The 20,886-nt window shown below is 38.4% G+C and overlaps 1 pseudogene; it reads right to left on the reverse strand.

The window, feature by feature from the left end:
• Positions 1–20,886, reverse strand: part of LOC149829721 (actin-interacting protein 1-2-like) — a 129,208-nt pseudogene that overhangs the window by 11,876 nt on the left and 96,446 nt on the right.

Below are 20,886 nucleotides of genomic sequence, written 5' to 3' on the forward strand. Positions count from 1 at the left end.
TCTTGAAATCCTTGGTGAGAGCGAGCATCTGAAGCACAACGCAACGCACCCATGACAAAAATTTTCTTCTCCTTTCCCCAAAGGAGAAGATTCAGAAATTGGAAATAGGAATTACTCCTCTCTTCCTTGAAGAGGAGGTGTTTGCAAAACGAACTTTCAAAGAGAAATTAAGCTTTCGTTAAAACTTCCTAACATTAGGCTTCTCTTATGGAAAGGGGGCCGGTAATGATGAGGTCGGTGAATTGATCATGAAGGAACGAGTCCATCACACTCTCTCTGAAAAGAGGGTCCTTCATGATGAAATGGCCTAGTTTGAAATTGCGGTCACAAGGAAACCGAGCTTCCGTCGAAGCTCTCCCTGAATTAAGGGTTCCTTGTATGGAATTGGAAATTTGTTTTGCAAACGGTTCACATAGACACGAGTCCCTTCAAACTCTCCCTGAAAAGGGGCTAGGTGAACAAAGGATAGCATGCGAAAAGAACGAGCTCCCTCGAACTCTCCCTATAAAAAGGGTCTCTCGCAAGAGAAATTTATTGGAATTGGTATTGGATGACCAAAAGGGTCAAATTTTGGAAATTGGAATTTTGAAATTTGATATTTGAAATTGGAAATTGGAAATTGGAAATTGGAAATTGGAAATTGGAAATTGGAAATTGATAATTGGAAATTGGAAATTGATTGGCTAAAAAGGTCAAAATTGTGAATTGGTTTACTGAGAATGACATGGGTTCTATAGGGATTCCTCCTAAGAACGACATTGGTTCTATTGAGAACGGCATTGGTTTCGCAGGGGTTCGACCTGGGTTCAATAGGGATTCAGCCTAAGAACGACATTGGTTCAATTGAGAACGACATTGGTTCACTAGGAACGTCATGGGTTCGATAGGGATTCAGCCTAAGAACGACATTGGTTCAATTAAGAACGACATTGGTTCACTACGAACGACATGGGTTCGATAGGTATTCAGCCTACGAACGACATTGGTTCAATTGAGAACGACATTGGTTCACTAGGAACAACATGGGTTCGATAGGTATTCAGCCTACGAACAACATTGGTTCAATTGAGAACGACATTGGTTCACTAGGAACGACATGGGTTCGATAGGTATTCAGCCTACGAACAACATTGGTTCAATTGAGAACGACATTGGTTCACTAGGAACGACATGGGTTCGATAGGTATTCAGCCTACGAACGACATTGGTTCAATTAAGAACGACATTGATTCACTAGGAACGACATGGGTTCGATAGGTATTCAGCCTACGAACAACATTGGTTCAATTGAGAACGACATTGGTTCACTAGGAACGACATGGGTTCGATAGGTATTCAGCCTACGAACGACATTGGTTCAATTAAGAACGACATTGGTTCACTAGGAACGACATGGGTTCGATAGGTATTCAGCCTACGAACGACATTGGTTCAATTAAGAACGACATTGGTTCACTAGGAACGACATGGGTTCGATAGGTATTCAGCCTACGAACGACATTGGTTCAATTAAGAACGACATTGGTTCACTAGGAACGACATGGGTTCGATAGGTATTCAGCCTACGAACGACATTGGTTCAATTAAGAACGACATTGGTTCACTAGGAACGACATGGGTTCGATAGGTATTCAGCCTACGAACGACATTAGTTCATTTGGAACACTATCAGTTCAATGAAGAACGACTATCAGTTCACTTGGAACACTATCCGTTCAATGAAGAACAAGGACTATTATATAGACTTGGATTGCTTCTATGAACGGTTTCAGGATTATCCCCTTATCCTGAACGGGGATAGAAATTGGATGACTCGAAGGTCGAAATTGACATAATTAATATTGAACTTGAATTCTGATGAAAGGTCAGCGTGAAGACTGCACCTAAGAGATCGAATAACGCGACCAATGGGCAAGACACCAACACGAGTGTTAGATTTTTAAAGGGTACCAGTACGAGCACTGGATTTTGAAAATATACCAGTACAAGCATTATGTTTTGAAAGATTACCAGTACGAATACTGGGTTTTGGAAGATTACCAGTACGAGCACTGGATTTTGAGAGATTACCAATACAAGCACTGGATTTAGAAGAATTTACGAGCACGAACCTTGGATTTTGAAAATCTTACCATCACGAATACTGGATTTTTGAAAATTTACCAGCACGAACACTGGATTTAGAAAATTTTTACCAGCACGAACCTTGGATTTTGAAAATCTTACCAGCATGAACACTGGATTTTTGAAAATTTACCAGCACGAACACTGGATTTAGAAAATTTTTACCAACACGAACCCTGGATTTTGAAAATCTTTCCAGCACGAACACTGGATTTTTGAGAATTTACTAATTGATTTTGATAGAAGATTTTCAGTCTTCACCCTCACGACGACTTGGACAACTGTCGCGGTCTCAGGATTTATCCCTTAACCTGAAGGGGAAGTTCAGGTTTATCCCTTAACCTGAAGGGGAAATGAATTTGATGCAAATGAATGTAAATGGATGCAAATGAATGCATGTAAATGTAAATGAATGCAAATGTATGCAAAATGATGTAAATGAATGCACATGTATGCAAAATGAGAGATTTGTTTGATCCTGCCTGCATACATAATGTTTTGAAGACAAATTTTAAAATAATGCCCCAGTGTAACTGGGAAAGAAGGATTTGACCATTATTGAGGAAAATATATTGAGGAATTACAAAGGATGGAATAGAGGATTTAAGTATAGAAAATTTTCAAATGTTAATCATTGATGGGGTCTAATAATTTCACACCATCGGCATTGATGAGCAGATATGAATTGCAGAGTAATGCTTCCTCAACAACATAGGGACCTTCCCAATTCGGCGACCATTTGCCACCCAGACGGTGCTTGAAATAGGTCGTTAATCTGAACACTAGATCATTGACTCAGGATTTTCTTTCAATGACAAATTTTGCATATTGTCTGGCTATCCTCTGATGATATGATTGAGTGTGCTCTGCTGCTTTGAGTCTTCTTTCATCAAGCAAATCAAGCTGTACTAGCCGTTGTTGCTGATACTGATCAAGAGGTAATTCTAGAAGTGATGCAAATTTTAGAGCAGGTTTCTGAACTTGTAGAGGCAGTACTACTTCAGTTCCGTAGACAAGTTCTGACGGAGTAGCATTAGTTGGAGTTCGAATGGTAGTTTTGTATGCTCAAAATGCATCATGGATCTTCTCATGCCAGTCACGACATGTTTCCAAAGTTCGCTCCAAGATTCTAATAAGAATCTTACTGGTGGCCTCTGCTTGACCATTCCCTTGAGGATAATAAAGAGCGGAGAAATGATGATGGATTCTGAACTTTAAGCAAAATGTCCTCATTCTCTCATTCTTGAAATGACTGCCATTGTCTGACACGATATTGTGCAGTATACCAAAGCGGCAAAGGATGTGACAGATTCCTTATATGGAAATGTGACGGATGTGTTATGTTCTCTATAGCTTCATTTAGCCATGCTTTTGGCTGTAAAGATGTAGACCACTTTCCAAATGACACCGTCCAGGGTTTCCATCCCTCCTACAGCCAAGATATTTGTGTGGCTCTTAGCACTTGATAAGGTTAATAACCAGTGCAAATTGAAAGACAAAAGTTTCCAGCTTGCAAGTACTTGCTACTTCTGTTTCGATGAGAACGAAACAATTGAGCATTTGTTTTGGTTTTATCCAGCATTTCAGTGGTTGTTCAAACAAGCTTTGGATTGTGCCAATAAAATGGCCAGATGGGGATTTAGCTTGGATTGGTCGGAATAGGACTGGTGGTTAAGAATCTTAATTTGATCTATTCTGTAAGCTTGTTGAAAGATTTCTTATCCCCTGGCTTAAATTATTTCTCTTAGACAAAAAAAAGGATTTACATGGTTTGCAAAGTGTTATAATGTGTATCTCCCTCGCATACTGTCTGTAGACTCTATACATACACCAATTCTTGTTTTCTTTTTGTTATGTGTGTGTGCGTGTGTTCAAGGATTGATACACACACACACACACACACACACACACACACACACACATATATATATATATATATATAGAGAGAGAGAGAGAGAGAGAGAGAGAGATGGTACCTCTCGAGTGACATGGTCCCATACAACAGCTTCTCAATTGAGATCACCAGAAATAAACATAGAGGCATCTGGGGAGAAACGAATGACGTTAATAGCACCACGATGCTTCTCAAGGACTGACTCTTCAGTGAGAGTGTCCCCATTGACAGAATAGACGTGGAGTTTCCCATCTTGGCCACCAACAATGGCCTCACTTCCATCAGGTGAAATTGCAGATGCCGTCACAGCAAACCCAAGATTCAGAGTTGACAACAGTTTGGATCCACGAAGCATGATTACTCCTGAATCAGTTGAAAGCAATGCCAGCTCGGGCTTATCAAGTGCAATATTTAAGTCCTTTGGTTGTGCACCAATATCAATTTGTTCTTCATCACCACACTGATCAGCATGCAGCGAAATTCTCCTTACCTGTAAAATTTTGGGAAAAGGATCATCTCTTGTAGCAAAAGCAAGTTGAACATATTGTACATAGCTACAGTTGTTGTACAGTCAGCAAAATATAAGCCCCACAGCAGGATATCATCAATTGGAATTTGACAGGTAGATTAAGAAATTGTTCCTTATTAAAGGAATATGCTATTCATCAGACTTGGTGAGCAATACTACCGTGTATTGAACTTTTATAATTGGCTGGAAAGCTTTCCAGACAAGAATATATGGACTATCCCTGATATTTACTATCCGAACATCAAAGAAGAGGACCAAATATTTGGAGAACACCTGATAAAATCATCAAATTGGACTAGGACAATATAACTTAAAAACGAGGAGAAAATCTCCAACCGAATAGCCTTTGGAAATCTTTCACATGTTATTGCCATTAGACATACTAGCGAGCACAGACATGCTCCCAGTCTATGTCACAGGGACTCACCAAAGAGGCCTCTGCACCCACGTCGACGCGACGCGGGTGTGGCACCCAATTCGGTCAACCCGCACCCAAGGTTATCATTGTCCAAAATGGACTTGGTTAACTTTGTCCATTAAAAAAAGGGACAGGGCTTGATAATGGGTAAGGGTACCTCGAGCACCCCCCTCCCCCCCCAATTAAAAAAATAAGGGGGTACCTCGAGAAGGGGTAAAGAGGGATGGGGCTTGAGAATGGGGTACCACGAGAAAGGGTAAAGGGGTGGTGTTAAAATATATATATATACCCTCCCGCACCCCCACACCCAAGTTCTTTTAAAGTGCCGCATCGCCGCCCCCGCATCTGCACCCGTACCTATGTGACATAGCTCCCAGTTTATCCAATACATATATGCACATGTATGAATACAAATTGTAGTTAGTTGCCTGTTTATAGAGAGCGTGAGAGAGGTTGACTATACCATGCACGTGCGAAAATCAAATTCCACTTGTACAACTTACATAATGAATAAGAAATAGTGTCAACTGTCACATACAAATCAATTCCTTATGCTGTGAACATTGGATCAAGAGAATTTCTGCTCATGACATTTTATATGTCAAAATTACAACTGGCACGGTAACAATGTCAGAACAAAACAATATCCATAGTGCTATGATTAGGCCAATGAAGCACTGCTCGTCATATTATATCATTACATGGCAAGGTGTACCTTTCAAAAGGTATATGTGTAATTAGGTTAACCTAAAGTTAGACATAACATACAAGAGAGTTGACTGCGACATCACCCACCATATGAGGCACTTTACAGCCCTGTGGTACCTCCTGTTATCTCTTCTCTATTCTTCGTCTTCACCACATGAACATAAAGTTGAATTACTTGCTTAAAAGATGTAGTACTGCTCATTTCAAGCATGGGCGTGAACAAATCTCAATTCATTTTTTATTTCTTCTCAAGGAGTATTGAAAATGATATTACTTGCATATTTTGGTCAAACTATTTCAATGGAATATTATATAGAATTTCAAAGGCTATTTAAGTTTCTAATTCAAGAATTTGACATCAAGAAATTGGTCTCATTTACGTACCTCTTAGAGATTGAAGTTACAAGAACAACAAAGAGTATATTTATCTTTTAGAGAGAATATGTTGGAAGATACTGTTATTAGTCAGTTTGGAGCCTTGTGAATTAACTAACATATCTGTTATCCGATTAGCCTGATTAATCAATTCATGCACAATGAAATGATACTGAGATGGGCCATGAATATTCAAAAAATTGAAGGCTACTCATCAAAAAGGAATCTTATGCCAATTCCTTTGAAGTACAAAATAGATGACTTGCATGTATGTGCATAAAAGAACCGCCTCTGGTTTTATTTTCTTTGAGAGTGAATTCCGTACCATTGAATAGAAAAGAGACAAATGATCATAAGCTTAAATGTTGAAGCCAAATTATAAAGCCATGTCTTTTGGGCCATTTGAAAAGAATTCATGTAAAAGCAATATTACAAAAGGCAGAGATTCAGGTGAAACTTCTAGGAAGCTTTATGGTGATAAATAATATCTATGAAAAGAAGCAACCATATATTGGTGACTTGCCACTTTAATAAGAAAGAGTTGCATTCAAGATGTTTAGCACTTCAAATTTTCTGAACAGAATTGCAAATTCTCCAAGAGAGTTCAAGGCTTGACTTCATAAATCAATTCGATAGATATCTTTGCAACACCTCAAGATGGAGCATTGTTGCCTATCTCAATTAGGGGTGGCAATCGGGTCGGGTTGGCAGGTCGACCCGGCGGGTTGGCTGGTCAGCATACCTCAACCCGACCCGTTTATTAAACGGGTCGGCTGTGGCAAACACGAACCCGACCCGTTTATTAAACGGGTAACCCGACACGACCCGCCAACCCGTTTATAAACGGGTTGGGTCGGGTAAACGGATTGGCAGGTTGACCCGCCCGCCTAACCCGTTTATTAAACGGGTCAGCTGGGTTGGCATACCCCTAACACAAACCCGACCCGTTTAATAAACGGGTTAGGCGTGAAAAGATACTGTCATTTAGTATAAAGTCTGGATCTCAGGATCCAGACCCAATTCCTTTCATTTTAAACACATGCTCATTAATGTTTCATTAATGACATGCTATAATTTTATCATAACATGTAATGGGTATTTTCGTACCCTAGCTATTGTATCTGTGTGTATTTAATCAGAGAAGCAAAAATGAATACCCTGATTAGGGATTTTTGCTGCAGCCTCGTTCTCTCTCCCCATGCTATGTTGTTGCTTGTAGATGAAGAAAGGAAACCATGATTTCTATCATGGTATCAGAGCAGCAGGTTCAATATTAAAGATCGGTTCCTTCTATGACTGATTTGTCTCCTTCTAAGGTACCTGTTTTCTCATTTTTCCTATCGATTTCTCTTGTATTTAAATCTGCAGTCTGGACTGAAATCTTTTCTTCGTACTCTCCTCTTTCTTTTTGCTCTTTTGAAATACATCATTAATCTGCTTATTGAATTCTTCAAGTACCTCCTTTTGATTCCCCTTTTTTATTTAAGCCAACGTGTTTCTCTTATTTCCAAAATCCAAAACTGAAATTTGGTCACGTTGGCATATTTCCTCCTTCTTTCATTCCCTGTTGTTCTTCTGTCATATCTACTACTTCTTTCACATTGCTGCACGTGATCTTACCCATCCATAAGCAAAATAATCAAGCAAGATCAATTTTTTTGATCTATGTGTGATTACAAGAGTTGAAAAGGATCACTCCAAACTCATTTGCATATTGACGTCAGATCAGATTGTGATCTGCACGCCCAGATCTATCTTGATTAAAATAATTTCATCTTCGAATTCATTTTCATCTCTGTTTTGCCTGTTTTCTCATTATTCTAAAAGGAAAACACATTATTTTCAAAATAACGTACCTATTACTGATTGAATTTTATTCAGAACAGATTCTTTACTGTGCAGTCCTGTTTTTCTGCCTCGTGTTCATCAGTTAAAAAAAAAAAACTAGTCTGGTCTTTAGACTTCTCTGATATTAAAATTTATGTTCTGAATTATACTAGAATTCAATTGTGGTTGGGTCTTTGTCGTAAGGCCATTTCTTATTTTTTATTCCTTCTCTTGGTTGGATCTTATTCCTTCTTGTTTTTGGCTTCAAAAGAATATGGACTCATTCCCTCATTCTCAGTCTGGTCTTTCCTCAAACTTTCTCAGCCAACTCGTGTCTGAGAAACTGAACAATTCCAATTTCCTAACTTGGAAGCAACAAATCATACCATTCATAAGAAGTCAGGACCTTTCTGGACATCTGGATGGTTCTGTTCCTGTTCCTCCAGAATTCATACCACAAGAAGAAAAGAATGGTGAGAAAGATCTTTCTATTACCTATGTTAGAAATCCTGAGTATGTATCCTGGATGAAGTGAGATCAGGCGTTGGTTGCCTATATCACTTCTACATTGTCACAAGAAGTGCTTGTGGCAATTCCAGATGACTGCTCTGTTAAAATGTAAAACTGTGCAAATGTTTCATATTTACTGACAAAAATGATAAACTTTCTCCTCGTGTGATTCCCTGTGCCTTTTTAGGATATGCTGAAAACCAGAAAGGTTATAGATGTTTTGACTTCAAAAATAATAAACTATATGTGTCTAGAAATGTTTCCTTTCTTGAAAAGGAGAGCTTCTTTGATTTTAGAAAATTAAAAGACGTCACTGAGTACTCCTTTTTGCTAGATCTAATATCAACATCTGATGAATATGACCTTGATTGTAACTTTGATGATGATCAAAGAATTATTGATCTTAATGTTGAAAATGAAGAAGTTCATAGAGATACTAGTATTCAATATTCCAGGCGACAAGAGTCTAATCCTCCATGTGCACTTGAAAAATATTCTAACATTCCAACTAGACAATCATCCCGAATCTCGAGGCCTCCAGGAAAGTTTATATTCTAACCTTGATTGAAACCGAGTCGACTCATGACTCGGAAAACCGAGTCGAATCGGGACTCGTGAAATCGAGTCGACCGAGACCCGGGCTCTCGATGAGTCTAGAGCCTGCCAAAAGAGGCGAGGGGTAAAACCCTAGCCAGTTTTCTAAAGCTCTGCCCCTCCATTCCAGCGTTCCCCTTCAGTCACAGGCAAGACGACAACCCCATTCGCCGGCAACCCTTGTGCTCTGCAGTGCCGCCGGCCTCCCTTCGGTGAACCCGCGGTGGCGGTGCCCCCCTCCTAGCTTCTCCCTCTCGACTGCAATCTCCGGCGACGCGAGGCACCGGTGTCGCAGTCAGTCGGACCTTTGCCAATCTCCGGCAACCATCGCTAGCAGTTTGAAGAAGACCCTCTTATCTCCTAAATTTGAGGGTGGGTTTTGTTCATGTTCAGTGGCTCTGGTGATACAGTATCCAGTTATCCATTCTACAGGAGCAATACAGGCCAATCCTTCAATTTGGTTCTTGATCCTTTCTTTTTGGGGCACAACTGAACGTGGGTCTAGTTTCTTTCCTCCTTTTTGGGCGCAACCTCATTGGAAGAGTCAATCTTGCTATCCTTTCTTGGTCATCGTGCGTGCATAGGACTCTCCTTTTGTGCCTGCTGCTAAAAAAAGGTATGGATGTCTATCAATGTAACAAAGGCAATGGATAGCGTATCTTTATCTACCAGATAGTTGGTGAGTGAATTGCTTGTTCTCGATTGTCTAGGATTCTTGTAGTGAGTAACTGTGGCCATTGACAGATTTTAATATTTGGGCGTCTGTATTTTTTGTCTAACAGGCATTTTTATACTCTTTTTGCTTGAATTATGCATATGGTGCATGTTGGTCATCATTGGTGTCATAAAAAATGTATTCATTTTTTAGCTTAAAGCTTTTTCGGGGTTCTACGGCCAATCTTGGTGGTCAGAGGCGGAGTTGGGGGGGGCGGGGGCAGGAATGGGCTGTAGCCCAGTCCTGCCTCTCGAAACAGTTAAATTTTTTTTTTTAAAAAGCCCAGTCCTAGCCCAGCTCAGCCCTGACTGCAGCAAATAGTTTGATTTGTCCATATAAAATAGATTTTTATTAATAATTGTAGCCATTTTTTATTTTATCTCAATTTTTTTTTTCGGGGGCGCTGCCCCCGAGCCTTCGACTATCACGCCATTTTTTTTTTGCTACACCCCTGTTTGCCCATCCCCCACGTCAATCCTAGCTACGCCACTGGTTTGTATCATACGAGTCTTTCTCACTCACATATAGGGCAGTTATTGCATTAATTCGCTCATATGAAGAACCATCCACATTTTCAAGCAAAAAATGATATCAAATGGATAGAAGCCATGAAAGCTGAATTAGATGCACTTGAAAAGGCTTCTACATGGAATATTCAAGATCTTCCTTCAGGGAAGAAAACTATAGGATGTCGATGGGTTTATAAAATTAAAACCAAGAGTGATGGTACTCTTGAAAGATATAAAGCCCGTTTAGTAGCCAAAGGTTATGCCCAAGAATATGGGATTGATTATGAAGAAACCTTTGCTCCGATGGCTCGTATGACTACTGTCCGAACCTTAATTGCCTTAGCTTCTATCAAAAAATGGTCTATTTTTCAAATGGATGTCAAAAATGTTTTTTTAAATGGAAAGCTAGTTGAAGAAGTATACATGGAACTCCCTCCTGGTCTAAGTATTCCTAAGGGTAAAGTCCTTCGCTTAGAAAAAACTCTTTACGGACTTAAACAAGCACCAAAAGCTTGGTATGATAGGTTTAGTCGTGTTATGATTGATATTGGTTTTCAATTCTGTTTAACTGACACTGCTTTGTTTATTAAGAATTCTGATGCAGGGATCATTGTGCTTCTTCTCTATGTGGATGATATGATCATCACCGGAAGCGATAAACAGGGAGTTGAAACAATCAAAACACTTCTTAAATCTCATTTTGAAATGACTGATTTGAGCTTGTTGAGATACTTTTTAGGCATTGAAGTTGCTTATTCTCCTAGAGGATATTTATTATCTCAGACTAAATTTGCTTTTGATATTGTTTTCAGGTCTGGTATTACTGATGATAAGAAAGTTGACACTCCAGAAGTTGTTAATGTTAAAATGAAGATTGATGATGGAGAACTTCTTGCAGACCCTACTCCTTATAGACAGCTTGTCGGGGCACTTTCCTATCTATCCATTACCAGACCAGATATAGCACATGCTGTTCATACAGCAAGTCAATTTCAACATGCTCCTACTTCTGTTCATATGGGAGCAGTCATGCGTATTATCATATACATCAAGTCCTCTCTTTCACAAGGACTTTTCTTATCTTCCTCCTCTTCTCTTGATTTAATTGCATATACTGATGCTGATTGGGGAGGTGATCCCAATAACAGACACTCAACCACTGGCTTTTGTGTCTTTTTAGGGGAATCATTGATCTCGTGGAGGTGTAAAAAGCAGCAGAAGGTATCTCTCTCATCCACCGAAGCTGAATACAGAGCCATGGCAACCACGACCATGGAAGTAGTTTGGCTCCGACGACTGCTTGCTGACATGGGAGCTGAAGCAACAAAGGCTTCACAAATGTGTTGTGACAACAAAAGTGCGATCTACATTGCCAGTAACATAACATTCCACGAACGCACCAAACACATCGAAATGGATTGTCACTACGTCAGAGAGGAATATCTACACGGGATAATTGATCTGCCATATGTCACTTCAGAATATCAGTTAGCAGACTTCTTTACAAAGCCTCTCGCTGCTCCCCGATTTCACTTTCTCTTAGACAAACTTTCGCTCATTGTACCGTAAGTTTGAGGGGGAGTGTTAAAATGTAAAACTGTACACATATGTATATATAATAATATTATATTATTATTATATATATATAAATACATTTTTCATTTCTTTCTTTTCTGTATTTTTTTTCCTTTATTTTTATTTTTTGTCTTTATGTCATCTAGTTCAGTTTGAACTAGAATGACTGTTGCTAGTCAAGTCCTGTCCAGACTTGACTAGCAATAGAGCTGTTGGACTGACACATTCCAACAGCTCTTAATAGAGCTGTTGGACTGACACATTCCAACAGCTCTAAATAGAGCTGTTGGACTGTGTCCAACAGCTCTATTGAGTCCTCTTTCAGCTGTGTATATAAAGGGGTGCTGCCCCTCTTGTATTTCATTCCAATGCTTCTTAAGCAATTGGTTTTTCATATCAATAAATAATACATTTTTGTTTTTATTTTGTTTCCGGTTATACCCTTTTTAAGGGTTATGCTTTAGTGTCATTCTTGACACTTGCCCTTGTTAATCTAAGCTCGTGTTTCGAAGATCCCCATTTCATTTCATGCTCAACAATGCAATTATGGCATCGACTGGTTCAGACATATTCTCAAGTTTCTCAGGCCAGAGTATTATTTTTAAAGAAACAGTTTCATATGCTAAGAAAGGACTCCATGACTATTATGGAGTATTTGAACAAAATGAAGACTATTACAGATCAATTGGCCATTGTGGGATGCCCTGTTAGTGACAAAGATATGGTGCGACAAACTTTGAGTAGGCTGGGGTTGGACTATCATATGATGGTTACTTCCTTATTGTGTTTGCCAGATTTACCAACATTTGAAGATCTTCGTGTCAAGCTTTTACAGTATGAGATGACGTTGAAAGGATTTTCTGAAGATACTCATGCTCATGTTGGAGCACACAATGTTCTTGCCACAGGAGTTGCCTATGGGCGAGGACGTGGTAGGTATGATTTTCGAGACAAATGGGGTCAAGAAAGAAATGGACAAGGAAGTCGTGGAATACTACCTACACCCAATGTTCCTCCCAATGGGCAAAGGCAAAGGACAATACCTACCTGCTTTCTCTGCAACAAAAAGGGACACATAAAGGCAAATTGTTGGTTTAACCCGCAAATAGAGGAAAGCAATTGGAGACAAGAAAGGGAATAGATACATTGAAAAATAGTGGAGAAGTCAAAGAGTTACTATTATTCGCCTTGGCTGAATTGAATATCAAACAGAATAATCAAGGTACTTGGTATGTTGATTCGGGTGCAGCCACTCATGTCACTGGTGATGCTGGTAAGCTCCTAATTCTTGTTTCTTATGTTGGTAGAAATAGTATAGTCACTGGAGATGGGTCTCACCACCATATTTCGCACATTGAAAATTTTGTAATCCCCATGTCCAACTATTCTCTTGCACTTTCAAATGTCATTCATGCTCCTAATATCAAGAAAAATATTGTTTCTGTCTCTAAACTTGTAGATGGCATTAATGCTTCAGTTGAGTTTACTCCTTTTTCTGTTTGTGTTAAGGACCTTCAAACGAGAGAAACATTCACTGAAGGAAAACGTCAAGGAAATATGTACATGTTCCAAGAGAATCCTTCCTCTCGTGTTCAACCTGTTGATTCCATCTTGAAGCTCACATCATCATCTTCAGTTTCTACTGAGAGTGTTTTTAATCTTTCTGAATGTATTGAGTCGAATCTTTGGCATGGTCGTCTGGGTCATTGTAGTAGTCGCTTTATTGATAAACTTGTTTCAAGTAGTCTTATTCCCAAGTCAAGTCTAGACTTAAGTGTCGATAATAAAAAGTGTTCTAGTTGTCTTCAGTGTAAGAGTCATGTTCTTCCTTTTCATTCCATTAATAAAAGAGCTTCAAGACCATTTGAAATTATATGTTCTGATGTTTGGGGCCCGGCTCCAGTTCCTTCCATGTATGGCACTAGATATTATCTCATATTTGTTGACAGTTATTCTCGATATACATGGATCTTCTTTATGAAAAGTAAATCTAAAACCTTCAAGTTATTTCAGAATTTTCATTCTTTTGTTCAAAACCAATTCTCTCAGAATATTATTTGTTTCCAATGTGATGGAGGGGGTGAATTCTCTTCAAATGACTTCATAAATTTCCTCCAAACAAATGGAATAAGTAGATATGTGTCTTGCCCTCACACACCTCAACAGAATGGGATTACTCAACGGAAGCATTGTCATATTGTCAAGAGTGCAATGAGCATGATGCATGATAGTAACCTTCCAGTTACCTTCTGGGCAGAGGCTTTTCACACAACTGTCTATGTCATAAATTGATTGCCTATGAACATCTTAGAGAACAAATCACCCTATTTCTCTTTGCATGGTGTGCATCCAAATTATCACGATTTGCGTGTATTCGGGTGTATGTTATGTTCATGTTGACAGTTCAATGCGGCACAAGTTTCAGGATAAGGCCTTAAAGTGCAGATTTGTGGGGTATGCTGATGATTACAAAGGCTACAAATGCTATGATCCCGTGAGCAAGCGCATAAAAATATCCAGAAATGTTGTGTTTGACGAATCAAATTTTGGTCATAATGCTAGCACTCCTCCTGAAATTGAAGTTTATCACCCTTGGTTGAACTCAGATCTCTTTTCTAGTATTGATAATGTATGTTCTTCTTAATGTAATCAAAGAGACTAGGGAAACGTATCTATTGTTGCGCAAAGAACTCAAGAAAGTGTAACGTCTGAATCACTATTGGCCCCCGAAAGGTATAAAGGCATTGGTTACTCTCGACGTGAGAAGGAGATACCTCCCAGCTTTAATCAGGAGCATAATTCTCCTTATGTTTCCACTCAATCACTTGCTCACAGAAGGTCTACCCGACCTCGGCATCCTATTGATAGGTGGGTCAGTTATGAGAACTTCACGATGGATTTTCAACTTTTCTTAACCTCTTTGGGCAAGGAAGATCAACCGACAACATTTTATCAAGCAATAAATTCTAAGAGATGAATTGAAGCTATGAACAACGAAATGGCGGCTCTTCATGAGTCTGGCACTTGGGATATTGTTCCCAGACCACATAATCGGAATGTGGTTGGGTCAAAATGGGTCTATAAGATAAAGTATAAGCTAGATGGTGCTATCGAGCGATATAAGGCAAGGCTGGTTGCCAAAGGATTCACACAGGAGCAAGGACAAGACTATGATGAGACCTTTATTCTAGTTGTGAAAATGGGAACTATCCACATCATAGTATCATTGGCTGTTGAGCACCAGTGGACTCTCAACCAATTGGATGTGAAGAATGCGTTTCTACATGAAACTCCGAAGGAAGAAGTATACATGGAGCAGCCCACTGGGTATGCAAAAGGGAACTCTAAAGAATACGTGTGCAGGTTAAAGATAGCTATATATGGTCTAAAGCAGGCATCTCGATCTTGGTTTGACAGTTTCGCTCTTGAAGTAGAAAAATATGGGTTTAGTCGGTCTCTTCTTGACCATTCTCTTTTCATATTTAAATGCAAAGATATAATTACCCTGTTATTGATATATGTTGATGACATTATCATTACAGGTAACTCTAATGAACATATTGAACAGGTTAAAGAACTTTTGAATCATAAATTCAAGATGAAGGATCTTGGTAAACTGCGATACTTTCTTGGAGTAGAAGTTGACAGGACTCCTTAAGGCATGACGCTTACTCAGCATAAGTATACCATTGATGTTCTTAGCAAGGCAGGTATGACAGATTGTAAGCCCCTCAGCACACCCAATGTACTTCATCAGAAACTCAGTTGCTAAGATGGAGATTTGTACGAGGATCCTACAGGATATCGCAGGATAGTAGGAATGCTTCAATATCTTACCTTCACTCGGCCTGACATTGTCTATTCTGTCAATCAGGTATCTCAGTTCATGCATGAACCACATATTGGGCATATGAAAACCGTTAAATGCATTCTTCAATATTTGAAGGGTACTATTGGAGATGGTCTTCTGTACAGAAAGAGTATGCCTGGTCATCACATGCATGAACTCCTTACTTACACAGATGTAGATTGGGCAGGAGATCCAGATGAACGTAGGTCTGTCTTAGGATACTGCATTTTCATTGGGCTAAATCTTGTCTCCTGAAGCAGTAGAAAACAAAAAGCCATAGCCAGGTCGAGCACAGAAGATGAATATAGATCAATGTCAGCTACTACAACCGAAGTAACATGGATCAGACACCTGTTGACAGAAGAGAATCGATTTCTAAAAGTATTCTCTTGTGTGTGTAAACACCCCAAATTTTCCTCACTCATTCTCAAACAATCCTCCTTGTTCAGTGCCAACCCTGTTAGGTCAGTGTAGGAGTCAAACCCCGAGTCAGTTTCAGAAAAGCACCATTTTACCCATTTTCATTAGGAAAATTACCATTTTACCCCTAGGTCATCCCGGACCCCAGTCAGTCGGAGTCAACCAAGCTCATTGGTCAGTTCAAGACAGTTAGAATATCGGTCATCTCAAGCTCATCTGAGCTCACAATGAACAGACCATTTTCATTTCTGACCATTCCTGCCAAAATGGGATCATTTCTTCAAAAATGAGCTCATTTCTCACTCGAATCCAAGCCAATTGTCTCAAAGTCAGTCATTCCCAGTCAGTCATGTTCCCCAGAGTCTAACTTGAGCTCACCAGAAGTTCAAGTGCTCCAATTTCAGTTCAAAACCATTTCCAAGTGTCTAGGAGCCCATTTTAGTCCATTTCAGCTCTTTCAGCTGAAATTGAGCCGAGTTCAGTCAGTTGAGTTAGTGTTTGAGACTTGATTTTAGTTCATCTCAGTATTACTGACCTTTGTTTTAGTTCAAACCCAGTTCAGGTTCGTAATTCACTTCATTCCAATGACCATTCCATACCATTTCTCTAAAAATGGCAGCTTTTCTTGAAAATTCAGTTGGAAAGGTCAGTTGAGTCAGTGTTTGTTGAGTTCATTTGAGTTCTGAAACTCTAAAACCCAGCTCAATCCAGTTCATTTCAGTTGAATCCAGCTCAAACTCTAATTTTCAGCGTTACTCTAGCTTGGCAGAGCTCGAAAATCATTTCTTCAACCATTTTTGCAAATTTTGTCAATTTTAACACTTTTTGAACTGGTACAAGTGTCAATCGGGGTCTAACATCCAAAATTCTTCATTCAGGGTTAGCATTTTGCATAGCATTTCATGTCATTTCTCATCATTTCATATCATTTCTCAGCATTTCATAACATTTCATCACATTTCATTTCATTTTCGAAGTCCAGAACTCCAGCTTTATAAATTTCAATCCAGATTGAGTTTTAAAAGTTTTCAGAAATCAATTTCAAACCTGAGGTTTCCAAAATTGACATTTTCACCCAGGAGTCTAAATTTGGAAATATTTTCTCAAGAAAAATAATCTGAATTTCTTTCAAAATCAAATTTTTAAATTCTACATTGGATTTGCTTCGCAACGGGGTATTGAACTTCAAAATCCGAGCTCATTTCAAAAACTACCAAAAATAGCTCGTTTTGTCTAAAAATAGATTTGGAAGCATTTTCTCAAGAAAAACAATATGGATTTCTTTCAAAATTATATTTTTAAATTCTACATTGGATTTGCTTCGCAACGGGGTATTGAACTTCAAAATCGGAGCTCGTTTCAAAAAACTGCCAAAAATAGCTCGTTTCGTTTGGAAATATTTTCTTGAGAAAAACAATCTGAATTTCTTTCAAAATCAAATTTTCAAATTCTACATTGGATTTGCTTCGCAACGGGGTATTGAACTTCAAAATCCGAGCTTGTTTCAAAAACTGCCAAAAATAGCTCGTTTCGTCTAAAAATTTTCTAAAAAGACTATTTTGCCCCTCTAATCGTCAAAATGAATTTCAAAATCAAAATTTGGACCCGCTCTGAGATGGCCTATTCATTTGCATTTTTATTTTATTAAAAAAAAAAAGATGCTTCTTTTTATTTGTTTATTTTTGTTTTTATTGATTTTTATTTATTTTTTATTTTTATTTTTATTTTTATTTTTTTTAGAGAGGAGGTGGGACCCACAAGGTGGTCACCCAAGCCTCCAGCCCCACTTTCCATTTTTTTCTCATTTTTTCTTTCCCTTTTCCTTTTTCCCTCCTTTTCTTTCTTTCCTTTCTTTTTCCCCTTTTCTTTCTTTTTCTTCTTCCTCTTCTTTCCTTCTTTCCCCTTTCTTCCTTACTCCCTTGCCATTTCCCTCCACAGCCGTATGGCTGCCAACCATTCACGTGCCATTTCCCTCCACAGCCGTATGGCTGCCAACCATTCACGTAAAAGATGATTTCACTCTCTCATTCCTAGAAAAATTAAACCTAGAAAACTTAGGGCAAATGGCTATTAAGCCCTAAGTCCAAAAAACAAAAAAAGGAGGAAAACCTATGGCTGCCCAAGAGATCCATTCACGCACTTCCCTTTCCCATTCACGTAGGCTGTTGGGAGATTCTTTTTTTCATTAAGCTATTAAGACCTAAGTGGAGGGACATGAGTGGCTAAGTTTTGATTTTATGGAAAAGAAGGAAGAAGGCCATACGGCTGCCTCCTAACCCATCTCTCTCTCCCTCTCTCTCTCTCTCTCATTGCAGCAACACAGCCTCCTTCACTTGGCCAACAGCCAACCATCACTGCCACATCTCCTTGCTGCAGCTACTACCTCCATATCAAAGCAGTCTTCAAGCTCCAGCCGGTGCAGCAAGTGAAGCTCCTCTCCTTCAGCCACAGCAAGTGCAACCCCTTCCTTGGTGACGCCCAGTTGTAGCTTACCTCCAGCATTCCTTCAAACACTTTCACTCCCATTGCCTCAGCACTCCATCGGCCCTTCCAAGTAACCCTCAAGGTAAGATCTCTCTATCTTATCAAACGAAAAAAAAAATGGTTATATGGTTGTTTACTTTTCTATACATTCCATGTTTTTGCTATATGAGAGAATAGGATTCATCCAATCTATGGATTGGATCCCCTCTCACTAATAGCATACATTAAACAGTTTTTCTACCACCCTATGATAAATTTTTATCATTTTTTAATAAGTTTTATGTTATGAGCATGGTAGTTGATTTCATTTTGCATACTTAGGCTAGTTTATTTAGATTTCTTTATCAATCTTATAAATTTCAGTCATATGTCTAGTCCATTCATTACTTCATGCTTAAATTCTTGTCAATAAATCTTGAATTTTTTTTTGGTAGATGCATCTATGTGTTTGTGATTCCCAGTAAAAAAAACTCAGGTTCATTCGGGTTTTATAACCCCATAAAAAAAATAAAACACTGGATCGGGTTTTTGAACCCTCCCGAATTTCCAATTTCTGCTTTAGCAGAAAAGAACCTCCGACACCACCCTTGTGGGAGATTTGGATTGCTCTCCAAAAATCACAGTAGATTCATGATTGAATCTACTAATGATCTGGAAATTTTTAGGGTTTTCCAGTCAGTTTTGACCTCTGTAAAAAATCGGATTTCTCAGACCCCTGGGAAAATCTCGATTTTCTTTTGTCAGGATATAGACAGATATTAATGCACCGACTCCTCCAAATCTGTAGTCCGTCTGCAAAAACTTTCAACATGAAAGTTGTTCCTAACATGATTTCCTGTCATTTCCCAAAATGTTGGAATTTTTGGATCTGTTTCATTATTTTTCCCGGATTTTCTCTTTCTGTCTAACAGATTCCAATGTCCAGAAATTCCAGAGATTTAGGTCTCTGATAATAGTGTGGTCTTTTCCAAACCGTAACCCGAATCTCAATAGTGTCAAAATATAAAATCTTTCTATGTTTGTCAGAGACATTTTCCCACAATTTTCAGCCATTTTCCCATCTGTCTGCCATTTTTACCACATTTTCTACCGAAACCTGTCTGTTTCCTTCATTTCCTAGAGTCGTCGGATTCCGATCCGACTTGCCGGAGTGACACAGCTCCGATCATAGGTCAAAAACAGAAAGTGTAAAAAGCAAAAATCCTTTCCTTACTGTCATATGTCATTCCATAAAATTTGGGAAATTTTTATGGAAGTTTGATATCCTAAATCCCCTTTAGAATCAATATTTTAGGCAAAAATCATGAAATTTAGGGTTTTTATTTGAATTTCCATATTTAAAAATACAAACAAATTAGATTTTCGAGCTCCATTCTATTTTTAGGGTTATTTTAGGTGTCCATGCCAAATTTGGTTTAATTCCAAGTTCATTTGCTCCATGTGTTAGTTTATCTTTAAATTCAGAAGCGAAAATCAGGTTAAATTCGATATTTTATGATATTTTCGCCATTTTAGGGTTTTTATCATGTACATAAGCATGTAGAATCATATTAGGGTTAATTTTAATCTCCTTTGAATTTCATATTTTTCAATTTTGCAAAATTTATTTCAGAAAACCCTGGTTTCAAGGCCATAGTCTTGTTATTGGGGGTATTTTGGTCATTTTGACCTAAATTTCGAAATTTCAATTTCTAATTCTCCCAAAATTTCATGCATATCATCATATTTCATCATATTATGTTTGATTTATTTCATTTTATTTTCAAATTTCCAAAATTTACAAAAATTCTTTCAAAAAACCCTGATTTCAAGGTCATCAGGGGTATTTTGGTCATTTTGACCCCAATTTCGAATTTTCAAGTTTATTTTCGAAATTTATTCATTATTCATCATGTTTATATCAAAGGGGGTATGATTTTGGGTTTATATCTGAATAATATCCGATAATTTCCCATATTTTCGGATAAATTCAGAAAAACCTACATTTTTGTGCTAACCTTGTTTTCTAGTTTTGTAGGAATATTCAAGAAGAAGATTTTATTTTCTTATTTTATTTCAATTCAATGTAACATCAAATGTAATAATTTGGAATAAGAGTTACATTTCTGCTTAGAATAGGGTTGCATTGCATATAGTTTAATTTATGCAAATTTTAATATGTGATGTATGATTCATGCATATTTGTTTCAAATTCACTATGGTTTACACGAATGGCACGTGCACAAGCTTTTATGGAGTTTATAAACTCGGTGGGATTCGTATTTATGGCCATAGTCAGAATACGAAGAAAACGAAGATTTATGATCTTCGTATTAGCCACATTCAGCCTACACACTTAGGCTAACTTCAAAATG

The sequence above is a fragment of the Nuphar pumila genome, chromosome 8, assembly GCF_984573655.1.
Source record: "Nuphar pumila chromosome 8, dmNupPumi1.hap1.1, whole genome shotgun sequence".
Lineage (NCBI taxonomy): Eukaryota > Viridiplantae > Streptophyta > Magnoliopsida > Nymphaeales > Nymphaeaceae > Nuphar > Nuphar pumila.